At 37.7% G+C, this 20,135-nt stretch overlaps 1 protein-coding gene across 5 annotated transcripts in view; it reads right to left on the bottom strand.

Moving 5' to 3' along the window:
* rph3ab (rabphilin 3A homolog (mouse), b) overlaps positions 1–18,229 on the bottom strand; it is a 60,070-nt gene extending 41,841 nt beyond the window's left edge. For 3 of the 5 annotated variants that reach the window (XM_037531726.1, XM_037531728.1, XM_037531729.1), the window contains exon 1: positions 17,584–17,827. The gene's annotated coding sequence lies outside the window, so the exon portion shown is untranslated. Of the gene's footprint in view, positions 1–17,583; positions 17,828–18,096 lie in introns of those variants that run through there. The other 2 variants (XM_037531727.1, XM_037531730.1) reach the window with 2 other exon arrangements.
* Positions 18,230–20,135: the final 1,906 nt, after the last annotated feature.

The raw sequence follows: 20,135 nt of genomic DNA, 5'->3' as shown, positions 1-20,135 counted from the left end.
TAGCTCCTAAAGCTACTAGGTTCCCTTCAATCCCAGATCAAACTTGGTCTGACACTGGGAGCCACGACTCCCTAGCCTCCCAGGTCTTCCTGAATCTTAGATGACCAAATGGGATATCCTAGCAGTAGGGGATCTCCAATGTTCACTATATTTATTTTTTGTAAAACACCGCATTTCAGAAAAAAGAAATATGTCAATCATGAGATGTCAAGTTGCATGAAGACCTCAAGATTCCTTGGAGAAGATTGGATGGACCTAGACATCTGTGGGATCCATAGCCCTTTTTCAGTTCTAGTTTGACCCATCTATAGTAAAAGGGTTTACCAAAGCCATTAAGACTGTAACTATGATCTCACATGCTGTGTTGCCTGTAGCCTCTCCTGCCGCTCAGCCCTTTGCCCAAGCCAAGCCACCCACAATCCAAAGGACCACAGCTACTACAGCACTCCAAACTTCACTGCTTCAAACATCCAGCTTTAAACCAAGAATATTTTATGTTGATTATGCTACTGAACCCTTAGCCTCAAAGTTATTCTGTGGATGTGCTCTGAAATGTGTGGTGGAGAGCGTTCAGTGCTCCAGCATCACAGTGTGACATGGAAGCTGCTCTGCGGCAGAAAGGAAAGCTCTGCAGAGGGTGGTTAAGGCTGCACAGAGGACTGTTGGAGTCAGCCTTCCCACCACCATGGACATTAACACCTCCAGATGCAGGAAAAGGGCCACTGGCATCATGAAGGACCCCACTCATCCAGCACACACACTTTTTGTTCCGCTCCCCTGAGGTAGGAGGTTGCGGAGCTTTAAGAGTAAAACAACCAGACTGAGAAACAGCTTCTTCCCTGAAGCAGTAAGACTCTTAAATTCCAATTAGACAATCACTGCAATGGCACTTCATGTCCACTTATTTATCTCTGCTGCTGTACTGAATCAGTACCTCTACTATATCACCCCTACACATGTCACTTTATACATATCACTTTATACATTACCAGTATTAATATGTACACCTTCTACCTCATAGTCAGGCTGCTGTGTTCCATGCTGATGTCACCTGCATGTTACTATTTATTGTTTATTGTTACTTTTGGGAGTTAACTGGGACCTTGAGTATTTCGTTCCACCTCATATACCACATGTGATGCGAATGACAATAAAACCTTGTCTTATCTCTTATCTTATCTCTAAAGATCCAACCTGTTCAGCCATTGACTTGGATCCAGCCACTTGGCTCATTGATGCAAACTCTTTCTGATTCCGTGTCACACTTTCTGTTCAGCTCCCTATGACATATTCTACTCAGCTACCTTTCACAGATTCTCTGCTGACATTTATAAATCTCAACATCTTTTTACCAAAACTAAGGTGTAATAAAACATTATTTACTCTTGAAAAAATAGACATGTTCATGCTAAAATAGTAGGGTAATTAGTTAAATGAAATAAGTTGCTGGGATGTTTGATTATAGTTTGGTGAAAAACTATGCATAAATTTACACAATTTCCCCCAAATGTAATTGGCACGTAGTCGGCCAGTCAGCCTAGGAACTACACTTCCCAGAGTCCTCTGCCTCATCACCTGATTCTGGGAAGATCATCAGCAGGCAAGCACTGCTCAAGTTCTCCTGAATACTGATGATGTTCATCTGTGTGCTCGAGTCATATGACTAGTGTAGTTTAATATATAAGCCCAGGATTTAGACAGGTTACTTTGTGAGGTATTGCAATCCTAGTGAATCTACTGAGCATTTATTCTGGTTTGTTCTCATGTGTTTTTGACCTTGTGTTTTTTCTCCTGTTTATGCTGATTTTGGATTTCCCCTTTTGTAACGTTGCCTGGTTTTTTGGATATTTTGTTTTTGGATTTTTTTGCCTGTGTTTTGGACTCTGCTCTGCTTTTCCCTACTTCCCCACTTGTTTTGTGGTTTACTTTGGAACTGACCCATGCCTGTGTATTGATGACGATATATCTGCCTGAATCCATAAGTAAAGCTTATTCTGTTTTATAACCGCAAGCGTCTGCTTACTGGTCAAACGTTACAATAATTAATCAGCCAAGACATGTTTAGTATCTGATGATGCTTTGCAAAGTCTTGGACCAGAGATAACATAACCAACATGTAACGGAAGAATATATGCCACAAAACGTATCATGGTAAGTGCAGGCATAAATCATGACACAATTGTCTCAAACCAAGAGAAGTTGTTAAGTAATCTTGAATAGATTTGCTTATGAAGCTCCTCACACTAAATGGCATGCAGTTATCTATAAAATTCACAATGTGCAAAATGTGTGTAAATTTTCTTTATCACTTTAACTTTTTTCATGCTGACACCTAAAAGGGTAAGGCAGAGGCTCCTGCCCTTACTTATTCCACATAAAGCTTGACTGAAATGAACAAATAGTAATATTTAATAAATGAAAGCTGTGCCTTGCTCCCTTTTCCAGAGATGGCCTGCAATATTTACATTTTCTTTTTGTGTGCACATTTATCAGGAGAGTACTTTTTACCTTTTCAGTGCCCTGTTCAAGTATTCTCCTTGATACTGAATAATCCAATCTGATCTACCACAATTTCTTCTAAGAAAGAACTGCTTTATAGCCACAAGCCATCAAGACTTAGTAGTCTCCACAGAGGTCAATGTTTTGTCTGTGATTACCGGCAGCTCAAAAAAAGAAGGGTGGGAGGTTAGAAGAGTTCTTACAGGTCTCCCTTTGGTTACAGAGAATTCATATTATCCTATGCTGTGTGATAAAATAGGAGCATGGAGAGCCATCTGCCCAACCATCTGTCTAAGGCTCAGGATCACCAGTTCCAAATCATTATAAAACAATGTAAGAGAAGGGCCAGGAATGTTGCTGATTCCGGCATCCTCTTGAGATGAAACTATTTCAGATCCTATCAAAAGCAAACAGTTTATACCTTTTCAAAGCCACTATCGATGATCATAGTAACAACAAAATCTCATTTTCTTCTTAAAACACTATTACCAAAACTTACAGCATACTGCTTTGTCATACAAATGTAATGGTTTTACTAAATGAGCCAAGGGCAATACATGTAGAGGTGGATATAATTCATTATTCAATCATTGTTGTTTGCTAAAGCTGTGCACTTTTTCTCAGATGGCACAAATAACTCATGATACAAGTGCTTAGCAATCATACAGGCAACAGTAGAGTAGAAATTAATCTCAAGAAAAGAAAGCTTTCATTCCTGTTCTGTGTATTTTTTCAGCGCTGGTTGTTATAAAGGCAAGCTCAGATGTGAACCTTAGAGCATCTTTCAATGGCCAAATCACCTCAGCCTCAGACTATTAGCTACAGTTGCCATTATATATAGTTGCTTACCGTACACACTGATGTGTTTGTGAAAGAGGTCATTAAGAAGTGATAAATGAGACAGTTTGCACATGTGTATTCTACCAGAAGTACACTCTAAAGTTTGTATACCCCTTATTGTATGTTTTTAAATTTTCTTAAATGCATGTTGATCGAAAGGCTTATGCTCAAAATGTTTTTAAGGCTAGTATAAACATGAAAAAGTGATATATAAAAGTATTGTCCAAAACTAAAAACAACAAAGCATGCCCAAAACAAAAAAATGCAAATACTGTTTAAAAAGCTGTTTCTTAGTAGGACTAAGAGTTAAAACCACAATCATGTCTTGTTAAAAGTTAAGTAGTGTTGTCTTTAATGCATTTCAGCCAGTCAGCTGTGTTGTGATGGGAAAGCAGGGTATAATAATCCTATTTGGAAGATGGCCAAAAAAATCTGATTAGAATGATTCTATATGAACCTATTCGTATGTTTTAATGTCTTCATTAATATTCTAAAATGTGATAAATAGAAAATAAATGAAAAATTAAAACCTATTCTATGGTATAGTTCTATTCTAAGTAGCTGTGTCCAAACTTTTGAATTTTAGTGTATGTTCTTTGGGAAGTTATATTTAACATATTTCAGCAAAGCTTATATGGCAATAAATCTTGCATCCCTCACAGGGAGGGTGCAGGAAACGAAGAAGAAAGGCTCTGGCACAGTGCAGCTAATGACAGTATCTCAGTCACTGGCCATGCACTTCCTGATAGACAGTTTCTGTACATGTGTGCTTCCAGCTAATTTTTTATTGACACAAAAACATCTCTCATGGGAAAGCAGAACTCTCTATAACTCACTCCATGACTAAAGCAACCCCTTTATAAACAGAACATGTTTGTCTTTTCTTTCTTTTTGACTACTACTCAAACTACTTTTTGAATATTACTCTGTAGCTGTGAAACTGTTGTGATAGGTTAAGGATTTGAAATGAGAAACAGCAGTAGATATATATCAGCACACTCTTGGATAAACTCTTGGATAAAATATCCTCCCATTCATTCTAATTTTGATATGGAGCTGCTTATTCAGTTAAATGTGCTTATCAGAGGTTTGAGATAAGCATTATACAACCCCAATTCCAATGAAGTTGGGACATTGTGTAAAACATAAATAAAAACAGAATTTGAGTTTTTGCAAATCCTTTTCAACCTATATTCAATTGAATACACTACAAAGACAAGATATTTAATGTTCAAACGGATAAACTTTAGAGTTTTTTGCAAATATTCACTCATTTTGAATTTGATGCCTGCAACATGTTCCAAAGAAGTTGGGACAGGGGCAATAAAAAGACTGGGAAAGTTGAGGAATGCTCAAAAAACACCTGTTTGGAACATTCCACAGGTGAACGGGTTAATTGGAAACAGCTGAGTTTCATGATTGGGTATAAAGGGAGCGTCCCTGGAAGGCTCAGTCGTTCACAAGCAAGGATGGGGTGAGGTTCACCACTTTGTGAACAACTGCGTGAGCAAATAGTCCAACAGTTTAAGAAAACATTTCTCAACGTGCAATTGCAAGGAATTTAGGGATTTCCTCAGTCCATAATATCATCAAAAGATTCAGAGAATCTGGAGAAATCTCTGCAAGTAAGTGGCAAGGCAGAAAACCAACATTGAATGCCCGTAACCTTCGATCCCTCAGGTGGCACTGCATTAAAAACCAACATCATTCTGTAACGGATATTACCACATGGGCTCAGGAACACTTCAGAAAACCACTGTCAGTGAACACAGTTCGTCACTCCATCTAGTGCAAGTTAAAACTCTGCCATGCAAAGCAAAAGCCAGATATCAACAACACCCAGAAACGCTGCCGGCTTCTCTGGACCTGAGCTCATCTGAGATGGACTGACACAAAGTGGAAAAGTGTCCTGTGGTCTGACGAGTCCACATTTCAAATTGTTTTTGGAAATCATGGACGTCATGTCCTCCAGGCCAAAGAGGAAAAGGACTGTCCAGATTGTTATCAGCGCAAATCTCTGATCGTATGGGGGTGTGTTAGTGCCCATGGCATGGGTAACTTGCACGTCTGTGAAGGCACCATTAATGCTGAAAGTTTTGGGTTTTGGAGCAACATATACTGCCATCTAAATCCCATTGAAAATCTGTGGCACATTATGAAGCACAAAATACGACAACAGAGACCCCGGACTGTTGAACAACTGAAGTTGTACATCAAGCACGAATGTGAAAAAACCTACAAAGCTTCAACAATTAGTGTCCTCAGTGCCCAAACACTTATTGAGTGTTGTTAAAAGGAAAGGTGATGTAACACATACATCACCTTTTACAGGTGAGGTAAACATGCCCCTTTCCCAACTTCTTTGGAACGTGTTGCAGGCATCAAATTCAAAATGAGTGAATATTTGCAAAAAACAATAATTAATTGAATTTAATTGAATTAATTGAATTTAATTTTAATTGAATTGAACCATTTGTCACTATGTTTGCATGCTGTGAAATTAGACCTCTGCATTTAACCCATTTGTGCAGTGAAACACCCACATACATGCACACTAGTGAACACACACACTAGAGGGCAGTGAACACACTTGCCCAGAGCAGTGGGCAGCCCTATCCACAGCGCCCAGGGAGCAATTGGGGGTTAGGTGCCTTGCTCAAAGGCACTTCAGTCATGGACTGTCAGCCAAGGGAATCAAACCAACGACCTTCAAGCAGGAGAAAGAGAAGTGACTTCAGCTTTGTGAGTTGCTGCACATTAAACTTATGAAGAAACCAGCTGAGTGCTTATAATTGCAAATAAGTCCATCTCAAATTATCGATGTTCGTCTTAAATCTTTCTCTTTGCCTTACCAGCATTGCTGTGTGTCCGGCAGTCTGCGCGTCAGTCTTCAGGATCAAAGGTTGGTGAATTAGCAGTTATGCATTAAATCCAGCGTTTATTGTGAAAACTGTGTTAGAACTGTGTGTTATAATGATTTTACAGTAAAGGAGGATTATGTTATTTTACCTAAAAATCTATTTCTCCTGTGGAGCCACAACAGCTCTGCAACAGCGGAGAGATTATTCAGGCCTGATTCTCACTCCAAACACAGCCAGGGTCAATAATGAGAATTTTGAGGCTAAAGTGTTACTGAAGTTTAAGAAAGGACTCCGAATGTTATGTCTTTACAGATCTTGCTAATATGTTGAAATTGGAGCAGTTTTATTTCAACAGTTGATAATGCTTTGCACAATGAGTCTGAATGATTGACTTTGCTTTTATTCTTCATTTTTGTTGGATATCACACATTGGGTTGTGTAAGTTTGATCGTTGGTTACACTTTTTGGTGATCTTTTTGTATAATTGCAGCCTTTCACTTGTATGTTTCTTTCTGGGACATGATTAAATGCAGTGTCGTGTTCACACTATCAGTTGGACTAGTTTGGTGTGGAGATATACAAACATGCAAATCTCACTTTTAAAGTAGCTAAAAAGTAGCGCAATTCTTTTCAAAAAGTAACTAAAAAGTAGCAAATACCTTGTTTGGAAAAGTAGCTAAATTGTAGTTAGCTACAACTTTTAGGGAAGTAGAGCTAACTACTCATTTTTCAGTAGCTATCCCAACCCTGATCAGCATTTACATTCTTACTGGAGAAACACATAAAGCGAACTGGCCATTTTCCTCATGGCAGCAAAACTAAAGAACCAAAGAACCAAAGAATCACAGTTCTCACTATTTGAGTTTTTAACAGCATCTGTAGGTAAAATGAGCCTAACATTCACCACGAGGCTGAAGTTGACTTCACTAACTTCATATTGGAATTTACCATTCCATCTTAAATGGTGCAGATGGTGCTAGAATGTAACTGCTGCACCATTTAAGGTAGAATGAAAAATTCTAATAAGGTGCTGGCAAAAAAGTTTTTACTTCTAAACTAAATTTACTATCATTTTGCTGTCTTTTCTGTCAACTTTGTTAAGTTCTATTATTTTGGTTTCTGTTGTTGTTTAAATTCAATTCAAATGTCGTTGTAGTTGGCTGAGCTAGTTTTAGTGCTAAGCTAGTTTTTATTTTAATCTAGTGGGCCTCATGTTCCCAAAAACCATCAAATTATCTTAAAATATAGTGTTTTTAATGAAGTTCAATACACACACTAAGCCACTTGTCCTTCTGGGTTGTGGTAGGAGCTTGCGGTTAAGCAGAGTAATAGACAAAATTCCACTTATCATTGCTCACAGTCAAATTTACTGATTTTTCCTTCCTCCTATATTTACTTATACTTTGTAAATTACTTTAATAAATAATTTTAATCTACTACAGGGTCAGCAACAATTTCTATAAAACATTTTATATCAGGCCTAGTCATTATTTTTTTCTCTCAGTTGTTTGTAATATTTGTCTTAGAAATAAAGTTTATTTTCTAAAATAAACATCTCTGTGCATTTTAAATGTTTGAGTAGATTGAAAAAGTAGTTAAAGCTTGTGTGCAGGACAGTAATCTAGGTGGTCCAAATGTGGACCAGAAGTGGCAAATAGTCAGCCACCAACCTGGGTGGGCGGAAGGCAGGATACACCCTGGACAGGTTGCCAGTCCATCGAAGGACAGGCAGACATATACATCCACACACACACTCATACCTAGAGGCAATTTAGTGTCCTCTTGGCCTTACTGCATATCCTGAGACAGTGTGAGAAAACCTGAGCACCTGGAAGAAACCCACACAGACACGGGGAAAGGTGCAAACTCCACACAGAAAGTATTATTGTTACCTTTCAATGTTATGGCTTAGTGAAGAATGCATACTGACTTGTTTAGGACTGAAAGACTAGGAATACTTGACTTGAGACTCGCCTGTACAGACTCAGGACTTGACGTGAGACTTGACAATATTGACTTTGGGCTTGAGTGTGAAGCATTAACTTGTTACTTCCAACTTAGTGACCTGATACCATTTTTAGTGGAAAGCATTTTGAAAATACTATGAAAGTGTACAATGAAATTACAGTATAATAGAGAACAAAGAAAAAAACTGGAAAAAAAAACAAATAGCAAAACATTTCATATTTCAAATATGAATTTTAAATGCAAATATCAGAAAAGTGGCTGTGCATAAACCTAACTTCTCTAAAAGGAACAAATTCTATTGCCAAATATAAACAACATACCAAAAAAAGATCTGCAAGATAGTTCTCTGCTCAGTCATGAGAGTCTGGGGGTGGAAAAATTTTTTTGGAGTGAAATTGGGGGTGAAAACAGTTGGTTAAGAAGTTTTACATTTTTTTCCAAATATTTCCAAACAAAACCCCATTTTGAAAAAAGTTGGAACAGTGTGCAAAATGTAAATGAAAACAAAATGCACTGATGTGCAAATTATGTAAACACTATTTATTTGAAAATAGGACAAAGATGTATCAAATGCTAAAACTGAGATTTTTTTTTTTATGAATTTCTTGACAACAGCAGGTTCCAAAAAAGTTTTGATGAGGACATGTTTACCACTGTACTTTTACCAACACTCTGTAAGCGTTTGGGAACTGAGGACACCAATTGCTGCAGCTTTGACAGTTTTCCCATTCTAACTTGATATAGAATTTCAACTTCTCTACAGTTCAGGACCTCTTTTTTTGTATTTCCCATTTCATAAAGTGCCATATGTTTTCAGTTGGTGACAGTACTGGACTGTAGGTGAGCCAGTTTAGCACCCTAACATTTTTAATATAGAGTCATGCTGTTGTAATATGTGCAGAATGTGGTTTGGCACTGTCTTACTGAAATAAGCAAGGCCTTTTCTATAAAAGACATCATCTGAATGGCAACAAATGTTGTGAAAACCTGTATTCAGCATTAATGGTGCCTTCACAGATATGCCAGTCACCCATGCCATGTGCATTAATGCACCCCCATACCATCACAGATGCTGGCTTATGAACTGTGTGCTGATAACAAGCCTGATGGTCTTTAGCTCAGAGGATTCGTTGTCCATGATTTCCAGAAAGAATTTCATATTTTGGTTCATTGGACCACAGAACACTTTTCCACTTCGACTTAGTCCATCTCAAATTAGCTCAGACCCAGAGAAGGCAGCAGCATTTCTGAGTCCTGTTTACATATGATTTCTTCTTTGCATAGTAGAGTTTCAACTTGCATTTATGAATGCAGTGATGAACTGACAGTGGTTTTCAGAAGTGTTCCTGAGCCCATGCAGTTATCTCCACTACAGAATCAAGTCTGTTTTTAATCCAGTGCCACTTGAGGGCACAAAGATCTTGGCTAGCCAACACTGACTTTCTGCCTTGTCCCATACATACAAAGATTCCTCTGGAGTCTGTAAATCTTTTAATGATATTATGTACTGTAGATGATGAAATCCCCAGCTTCTTTGCTATTTTATGTTGAGAAACATAATTCTTGAATTGTTGCACTATCTGCCTACACAGTCTTTCACAGAGTGGTCAGCCCCCTCCCCATCTTAACTTCTAAAACACTGAGCCTCTCTGGGATGTTCTTTTTCTATCCAGTGATGTTACTGATCTGTTGCCCATTAACCTTAAGGTGTGTTTTTTAGCATTAAACAACTTTACCAGTGTTTTGTTGCCCCATCCCAACATTTTTGGAATGTGTTGCTGGCATGAAATTGAAAATGGTCATACATTTTTCAAAAAACAATTACATTTTTCAGTTTCAACATTTGATATGCCGTTTTTGTACTGTTTTCAAATAAATATAGGATTTGCAGATCATTGCACTTTCTTTTTATTTCCATTTTGTACAGTGTCCCAACTTCTTTTGTTTTTTATTCTAAGAAAATGGCTTTTGATGCCTTAAGATTTGGCCTATATTTCAAATTGAAATTTGATGCATTATTGTGCTCTAGAATTTTTAGATGGCACCACGTTACTGTGCTAAAATATCCTCAATTTATTCCTTTTCCTGCACTTGTAATCTTACAGAAATGTTTACATTATGTATAAAGTTGTATGCAAAAGTCATTTTCCATATCATAAAAATCTCAATCTAGTCAATCTTCCATGTTGGGAATATGCTTCATAATAACTGCCTGTGCAGACATCTTTTTCTTTTTTTCCTTTTTTTAACCAAAACAAGATATTCATAAAACTGACATGACTTGCACAGAATATAACCTGTTGTTTATCATTGTCAAATTACAAATACATAAAACATTATAACATAATTTTTCATTCACTTTTTTTCTTTGAGTCAACTAATAACTTCAGCTTTAAACTCCAATTACCAAAAAATATGAAAGGGAAGATGAAGACATATAATGTAAACAAAATGAAAGGCAGCAGAAAGGTAGGCAATAACGAGTGACATGAAAAACTGCAATTAAATATCTGTTACCCCAAAAGACATCTGTCCAGCAGAAATATGTTAAGATTTGTTCAGACAAGTTTTTAAACAGACATTTTTTTTTCTGTTTTTGCTCACATGGCACCTTATGTGTGCAGATTGGGCAGCTCTTTGCAGCATGCTGAAGCAATTTAGTAGCTTATAGGGCAGCTCACCTTGCATTGCAAATTTCTCAAATTAAATACCAGGAAACAGTTGTGTGACTTTATTAGAAGCTGTTATTCAAATATCTAAATGTCCTTGTCTCAATATGTTCCTGCTTTTTCAGACCTTTTGACTAAACTCCTGGGTACTAAATCATCAGCTACAAACAGTTCATAAGAACTGAAACCCCATGCCAATACCAAACAGTCAAAAGCTTTGTTATGAAAGAAATCAACATCAACTTATCAATCATAGGCTTGAATGAAGCTAGCTGTTATGGCTAACATTGTTATTTTCTATGGCTTGAGGGGGTTAGCCTTCTCCGTCACTTGTCAGGAGGGTAAGTAAATGGGAACACAGGCCTTTCATAGAACCCCCTCCCCCACCTTGTGTGCTCAAGCCATATGCTGTGATCAGCTAACTCCCTCAATTGCTCTTGCTCTTTCTTGCACTCCCTGTTTTATTTCCTTTTTCATCAGCACTCTTATTCACAGAATTTTACTATGACTACAGTGAAACAGACAGACAAAATATTTTTATTGGGTTCATTTAAAAGATATTGAGTTATTGCATATGTTTTTCTTTTCCTTAAAATTGAAAAATAAATAAAAGAATCATTATTGATGCTAGTCTTAACTTTACATGCACCAGCCATATAGTTATGCAGTCATGATGATATCTATTGTTTACTAAGCCTGCCACAACTATTGGAATTTTGTTATTTGCATTCTCAGTAGCTATTCATGCAGTCAACCCCACTGACTTCCGTACACATATTTTTTTGATTTATTGGCACAATTTGGGGAAAAAATGCAGTGAAGTTAACAGTATCACATCTTTAAAAGTTATTTGAAGTTTTTTTAAGGCATTTAAATAATACATTTTTGTAATCCTCCCTCTGTACACCACCACAATGGATTTGATAGCTTTAATTCAGGGGTTTTAACAAAAATATTGCATTGACAGTTTAGGAATTTCAATTTAGGAATACAGCCATTTTCAAATATTCCATCCATCTTCACAGACTCAAAAAATAATTGGAAAAACTAATGTAATTATAAATACAAGGATTATTTGTAAAACTTGAATGCAAAGTCTTTGTCAATGACTGCCTGAAGTCTGGAACCCATGGACAACACCAAATGCTGAGTTTCCTCTCTTAAGATGCTTTTCCAGGCCTTCACTGCAGTAGCATTAAGTTGATACTTGTTTGTAAGCCTTTCTGTCTTCATTTCTGTCTTCAGTAAGTGAACTCATGCTCAATGTTTTGATGTCAGGTGACTCCAAATTTTGGCCTCAAGCTCTTGGTTTGCTTTCACGGTATGTTTTGGGTCATTGTCCCTCTGTACTGTGAAGTGCTGTCCTGTCAGTTTTCCAGCATTTGACTGAATCTGAGCAGAATATATAGCTCTATGTACTTTAGAATTCATGTTGCCAACTTCCTCGAGAATCTCCTTGACTTGATTAGATGTGGTGAAGGGGTTTTTCTTCACCAGAAAGAATTCAGTGATCAGTGGACTTCCATGCCTTTTTAGCTTGACAATTTATTCCTTCCTTTTAACAATATGTGAAATTCTTGACTCAGAGACTCCTAAAGTTTCCAGTATCTGTCTGATAGGTTTTTTTTTTGTAGCCTAATCGTGGCCTCTCAGTAGCATCAATCCCATGAACTGCTGCGAAATGCATATTCAACACTTCAATTCTTCTCCGGACCTTTTATCTCCTTAATGTGTCTTGAAATAAGGAAACAGGCCACATCTGGACATGAAACTGCTTATTAGTCAACTGACCAATTAGTCAATGCAGTTCCTAAGCTGTTAATGCTGTGTTTTTGTTAAACCCCTTGAATTAAAGCTGAAAGTCAACACATCCTGACTGCTTTATTTCAAATGCATTAATGTGGTGTACAGAGGCAAAATTACCAAAAAAAAAGTGTCACTGTCCAAATGCTTTGATGGGTGTACCGCTTTGTTGTAGGTGGGTCTATCTAATTTGTAAGATATTGCCTGTGAGGTCCTGGGTTAACTTCACTCAACCTAACAGTGGACACTTAAACTGCAATTGTACAGTGGGTTTGTGTGACAGACTTCGAGACAAGTATTCACATTGCTCCCATCAAATCTAACTACTTTTTCAAATGATTTTGCACAGACTTGGCAGTTTATGTATGGAGACGTTGGCTCAGCTTCTTTTTTTGTGCCCTTAGCACAATAAACATGACATTAGGGATTTCAGTAGAAGTATGTTTCCAAATGACAGTTTCCATTACGTGCTGATGAATTTACACGTCACTGTTTACATACTCTTGGTTTCTTGCCTTGCTACCATGTTCTATATCAAAATGATCAAGTCTCCAGTTCAAATAGGCCAAAACTGACAGGCAGAAATCACATCTAGGTCTTGATTAAGGTTAGCTAAATGCCTTGGGCAGCCATACCCCCTCATGTGCACACACCACACATAGACATATGGATACTAGATCACATTCACAATTTGTTATTTCTATTTATAAACAATTAAAATTCAAGTTTGTCATTATTCTTAAATAAAACCAACAGAAATCAGAAATTTAATCTGTAGGATGCATATGCTTATGTGTGTGCACACAAAGGGCAGTCAGAAATCTATCACACAAAAATAAATGTATGTACATGAATTCATCAAATACATTTGAAGATGTACGAAAATAGCCAATTTACTTGTCTAATGCACTTTACTGTTTGAAATCCCTTTTGAAGTTAATTTTTATTCCAGTATTCCATTGTTTTTTGGCAATGTCAGCTTCATAGCTATGATGCTAAATTAAAGAAATAAAATGTGGACACTAAATATGTTTAGCTGATGGACTGTTTTGTGTAAATTTGTGTACATCAGACTATATTGACTTTTGACTGACCGTTCCTTTAAATTATTTTGGCCCTATGCATGGTGACAATCCATCAATGTTCTGTAAGTGAAAGCCCATTATCCCATTTTCAGACTTGTCTAGTGCTGGGTTATTCGTCAGAAATAAGTAAGAGTGCAAAAATGTGAATAAAGGAATGAAGTGGAAAGTATGATTTATGAAGATGGTATGCCAATACTTATTACAAGAACATGGAAACTTGGACTTGGGAGCTGGACATAACATTCACTCAGCAAATGTGGTCTTTAGCTTGAAATATGTCAAAATAAGAACATTATAAAAACATCCCATCTAAGTATATGGGGGCAAATGGATGGATAGAGAAATGGAAAGGTGCAGGTCAGAGCACTGTTGGAGGAGAATCATTTTAAGAAAAATTTGCAAAGAAGAAAAGAGAAAAACTAGAAAAAAACTAGGAAAACTTTGAGATTTGTGAACACATTTTAGTTGGCTTTCATATATGAAGCATTTTGTGTATAAAATATAGACATGTGCTTGGTCAAATGATTATTCTGCAAGAATTTGCTGGGTATAGCTTGAAAAATAATGAAATAGTAAAAACAAATTAATTCTGAGGGATATTGAGAAAGATCAAGGAAAGGATAGCATGAAGTAGTAGATAAGTACTATCATTATGAAATGCAGTTATATGCTTTGGGTCAACTTTTAGAACTTTGATTGTTCTAACTGGAAAATTCAATGAGTATCATAATTATTGTGTTACTATAAGATGATTTTGGTAGCCTGAGCACTACCATTGTGAAATGCATTTCATACTTTTATGTGCTGCTGAGCATTCAAGAGTTCATCAGATTTAGTGGCTGTAGATATAAATACAAAAATACAAGGAAAAAAATATATAACTTTCTCTGGGATAAAAAAAAGAAAATAAAGAGGATTAAGGCACTAAACTGCACACTATGTCGGTGTACAATTACATCATATGTTGTTGTTTTTCTCATAATAGGACCAGATGTTATTTGGATCACAGACTGTTCTCAGCACAATGCTGACTATGGGTGTTGTGCTTTTCTAGTTTAAAAACTGTGTACGTTCTGTTGGATTCTGCTGCACAGTTATAGGCCAACAATGATGTTGTTCACTGAAATCACTGAAAGGCTTGCAGTACCTACAACACCCAGGGCATTCTAGAAATGTGTAAATGTTTGTAGAATGCACCTGATTTTATCTGCAATTCAATTTTTGTGCAGACACAAGATAAAAAAAAATTCTGTCTTTATGCAATACTGCCTTTGCTGAACTGCTCTTTGATAGCTCAGAAGGCTTGAGATCTTTACTAAAACTAAAACTTTTACTTTTTACAATAAAGAAAGAGATGTGAGATTACTGGGTCTTTGGCTAAGGAGAAATATCTGAATAGCAGAAGACTTGTGCAAAAGTCTTATTTGCCTTTCCATCTGTTGTCATTGTTCACTACAGAGATTCACTTTTCTGTTTTTCTTACCAATTAGGTATGTCAAGTATATTTCTGCTTCCAGTTGCCAAAAACATTCTAAGTTTACGATTGTCAGTTGAAAAACCAGTTCATCACAGTGAGAGTGAACAAGCCTAACAAAAAGGTCAGCTCTTTATTGAAGTAAAAATCACAGCACTATGACCAGTGTGCAAAATACCCCCTGGTCATCAGGGGGTCCCATGTTGTCAGGCTACTCCAGTTTAGGCTGGCTGCTAACTTACTCGCCATAGCGGCACTGATGCCAGCTTCAATGGCAGCAAATGTTTGGTTTAAAAGTTCTGGAAATGCTTTTTCTAGTTTGGTAATGCTGTCCTCCACGTATTAATTGAGATCTTGCACATTTCCTCTTTTGTCATCAGTTTGAGAAATTAGCAAAAAACTCACTCTTTTCCACCAAACTCAAGAAATTTTTCAGATTTACAAATGTATTCTGGTATATTATAAAGTCTTAGGCTATGAAAGACCTACTGGGTGAAACTATTTGGTACAGTGCCACCCTGAGGTAGGCCAGTCTCTAGTTAGTGGAGAATACCAACGACAAAAGCTTGCAGATTAATATGTGAAGCAGCTAAACAATTACTTTCCTCTTACGTTGTATTTAAGTGTCTATTGTTTTCTAAAAGACTGACTACCTTCATTTCCAGGGACGGCCCAGAATTTTGAATTTGAGACATTCAGGGGGTATAAGTGGTTAATTTTAGTAGCCTAGACCCACCAAAGCCCAATGCATTTCATGCCTTGATTATGGTTTTCCTTGAGCTGCTGGCCTTTCATGCAGAAACTGTATATTCATATGGTAAAATAATTTTGAAAGCATCTACCATGGTTTGTGAAGGACATAGGCCTAATTTTTTTCAATAAGGGAAATGTGCAACTTCACTTACAGTTTTCCTGCTAATGGTCCGTAGTCAAGCTGAATTTGCACTCCACACGTTGTATTAAAGTGACTACCAAATCATTACGAATTCTATTAACTGTTATGCATGAAATTTCTCCAACCAAGACACAAGGGCCAATAAAAGTGAAACATTTTGAAGAAAAAAGAGGTTTTTTGAGGGCATAGACAAGACAAATAGAAGCTTGTACATCAGAACTTATAAGTAAAGAAACATAAAAAATATTTAACACATAACAATGCCTACACATTTTACTCATAATTATATCAAAGATGCCCAGAATGATCTTTAGAGAAAGGAAGGTTTGAATTCAATATTTCATTTGTAGGTGGAGCATATATAGTTAAACCGGGAAAGGATTTAAATTTGTTTGATTTCCAAAAGTGTTTTGAAGAAGTGTAGTCTATAATATTAAAGTTATAAGAAATGGTTGAAAGCAAACTAGACCATATAAACCTCACAATTCACATATAATTTAGTGCTCTACCCCTTTATACAATAGTTTCTGTTCAGTCATAACTTTTCTTTTTGTCTGCAAAGACTGCGCAGTAAGAGAGAAAACTGAGTTCATCATGGTTTTCTTAGATCGAGGTCGTGAAACGTTATAAAATATCAGCTTTGACAGGATTACTGTTCACTTCCAAGTGTTTTCTCCAGGGCAACATATTGAACATCCCAAACAAAGATGCTATTGCGCACTTCCTTTTCAAGCTGTTTTAACAGCACTCGTTCGAGATACTGTATTTAACACACATCTTTGGCACCCTATAGCAAAGTGTGGGTCCCTCTTACTCTCCCAGGCACGGAGACGCCTCCCTTGTGCCAGGAAATTATTTACAGAGGAAAGATGCTGTCTTGAAAGCATCCTGCTTCCTAATGTTCATCCAATACAAATACAATCCAGATACCTGAACCGTTTCACATCTATAAATGCAGTGTTGTATTGTACACCAGAGAACGCAAACTGTTTTGCATCGTACAGCATGACTGGTCAGAGGCGTTGGCATGCATGGTAAGAAAGCTGACTTCAAAAACATAATCTTGTCTTTTTTGAAAAAAGAGGAGCAAAAGAGGATGCGTTATTAAAATCCACTCGAAAACCATCTTTAAGATGGAACACCAGCAGACATTCTGCGTTTAAAGCCACGATGCAATGTGCCTGGCAGTCCATTCATAACGACGATATTATTCTCATCATCTACGTGTTTAATGATGAGAGTATTTGTCAGAATTCAGTGTTGACTTGTCACAAAGATCAGAATTAAAGCGTTGGATTACTGGCCAGAATGGCTAAGGAATGTACCTAGGGATGGGTGTTTCACCATCTGTCGAAGACGCAAATTAATGGCAATATTATATGCCATTTCTCTCCATCACTGAACACTGTGCACCGCAGTATACAGGTTATGGTGCTGTTGATAATCTGTATCAGCAGAGAACGAAGTAAAAACGGTTTAGTGTGCTTACCTGAGGTCCCTGCCCACTCGCGAGAGAGGATGTCTGCAAACGATGCGGGCTAATTCAGCGTAGCAAAGCGTCGACGACTGCGCATGCAACGGCTATTAAAGAGAGCATTTATGGCCACGGGGGCTGCTCCCGACTGTCACTATACTGCAGCGAGAAACCGCATAAATCATTTCAGATCTTGCCATAGGCGCCCATTGAGCTTTGCGTGGGACGCTCCTCAAGTAGTCTTACTGTACAGCGTGCCCTTGATACTTTGCTTTGGAAACCCCACCACTCATGAGAGAGAAATGGATGAATGAGGAGGAGAAATGGGAAAAATATTCTTTCTCATGTTCTTCAAAAACCCCTATTTTCTTGACACAGTGATCTAATTCGCAGTTTAGTAGATTTTGATTAAATCGTTAGACCGATTTAATAGGAATATTGAAATTCTGACCCAGAAGGGTAAGCGGCTTAGAAATTGTGCGTGTGCGCGTGTGTGTGAGTGAGAGTGTGAGAAATGGTTGTACTTACCAGTTGTTTCAGATAAAAGCAGAAAAGTGTAGCGTGTCGCATTCGCCTTGTAAGCGTCTATAAATTTCAAAGACTGCCTTATTTCTAGGTTTTGAATTACCCTACATTGTGAAGGCGAGCAGTACCAGGCTACTCAGCTGAGGCCAATGCTAGTGCAGTACAAAAAGAGAGGGAATGCACCCCAACAGAGTCTGACTCACCACAAGAATTATATATGCATTTATACATTATGTAGCAAAACAGTGATAGTACAGCGGGTTTCACCAAATACTAACACAGAGCTGGTACAGTAGTCTTCAGCTAGTACTATCACAGACCTAGGTGAAGTATAGGCAGCCTCAGCCAGTATTAGCATCGGATACACTTTACCACTTACTGGGCAGCAGAGCCAAAGCTCATTGTTAAATTTGATTTTTTTTTTTTTTTTTGATGTTTTCTATGATATCTGTTTTAATGTTGACATGTTAACATTCACTTCAAGATTCTATAGAAATATTCTATTCAACAAATAGTGTTTGTTTTTACCTTATTCTATTCTAAATACGTCTCCTTATTCGTAGACCGACAGAGGGAGCGAGGAGGGAAGATTGTGGTGGGAGAAAAACACACCTAGTGATTAATTGGGTTCGATTCCCCGGCCGGGTGATCAGGGTCCTCTCTGTGTGGAGTTTGCATGTTCTCCCCGTGTCTGCGTGGGTTTCCTCCGGGTTCTCTGGTTTCCTCCCACAGTCCAAAGACATGCAGTCAGGCCAATTGGATGTGCTAAATTGCCCCTGGGTGTGAGTGACTGTCTGTGTCTGTCTGTCTGCCCTGCGATGGACTGGCGACCTGTCCAGGGTGTATCCTGCCTTCCGCCCGAAGACTGCTGGGATAGGCTCCAGCATCCCCCCGCGACCCTGACGGAGAAGCAGCTTAGAAAATGGATGGATGGATGGATGGATGGTTTCTCAACATAAAATAGCAAAGAACTTTTGCTTTTCAGCATCTACGGTAGATAATAGCATTAAAAGTTTCAGAGAGCCTGGAGAAATCTCTGTATGCAAGGGACAAGGCCAAAAACCAGTATTTGTTGGCTATGATCAGATGGCACTGCATTAAAAACAGACATGATTCTACTGTGAAAATCACAAAGCTTCTGAATACCACTGTCTATGAACATAGTTTGTTGCTGCATCCACAAAGACAAGTTAAAACTATAAAGCACAAAGAAGAAACCATATATGAACAGGATCCAGAAATGCTGTCCCCTTTCTTGGCCAGAGCTCATTTAAAATAGACTGAGGTGAAGTGGAAAAGTGTCCTGTGGTCTGACAAATCAACATCTGAAATTCTTTTTGTAAATCATGGATGCTGTGTCCATTGGGCTAAAGAACAACTCAGCTTGTTATCAGTGCACAGTTCAAAAGCCAGTATTCATGATGGCATGGGGGTGCTTTAGTGCACATGGCATGGGTGACTGGCACATCTGCGAAGGCACCATTAATATTGAATGATGTATACCTGCTTTGGCAACATATGCTGCCATCCAGATAACGTCTTTTTCAAGGAAGGTCTTGTCTATTTCAGTCTTATTGCAGCATGGCTCTGTAGGTAATGAATCTGGGTGCTAAACTGACCTGCCTGCAGTCCAGACCTGTCACCCACTGAAAACATTTGCCGCATTATGAAATGAAAAATACAACAAAGGGGACCCCGAACTGCAGCTGAAATCCTATATCAAACAAGAATGGGAAAACATATCACTTTACAGAGCGTTGTTAAAAGAAGAGGTGATGAAACACAGTGGTAAACATGCCCCCGTCTCAACTTTTTTGGAATATGATGTTGGCATCTAATTCGAAATGGAGCATATATTTTTTAAAAAACAACAAATTTCTCAGTTTCAACGTTTGATATGTTGTCTTGTAGTATTTTCCTTTACAATATGGTTTACTTGATTTGCATATCATTGCATTCTGTTTTTATTTACATTCTGCACAGTGTCCCCAATTTTTGGAAATGGGGTTGTACTACTACTACCACTACTACTATTACTGCTA

Source organism: Pygocentrus nattereri, chromosome 20 (assembly GCF_015220715.1).
Source record: "Pygocentrus nattereri isolate fPygNat1 chromosome 20, fPygNat1.pri, whole genome shotgun sequence".
In the NCBI taxonomy this organism is placed as follows: domain Eukaryota; kingdom Metazoa; phylum Chordata; class Actinopteri; order Characiformes; family Serrasalmidae; genus Pygocentrus; species Pygocentrus nattereri.
Note: the sequence above shows the minus strand (reverse complement) of the source record. Positions and strands in the feature narration are given on the sequence as shown.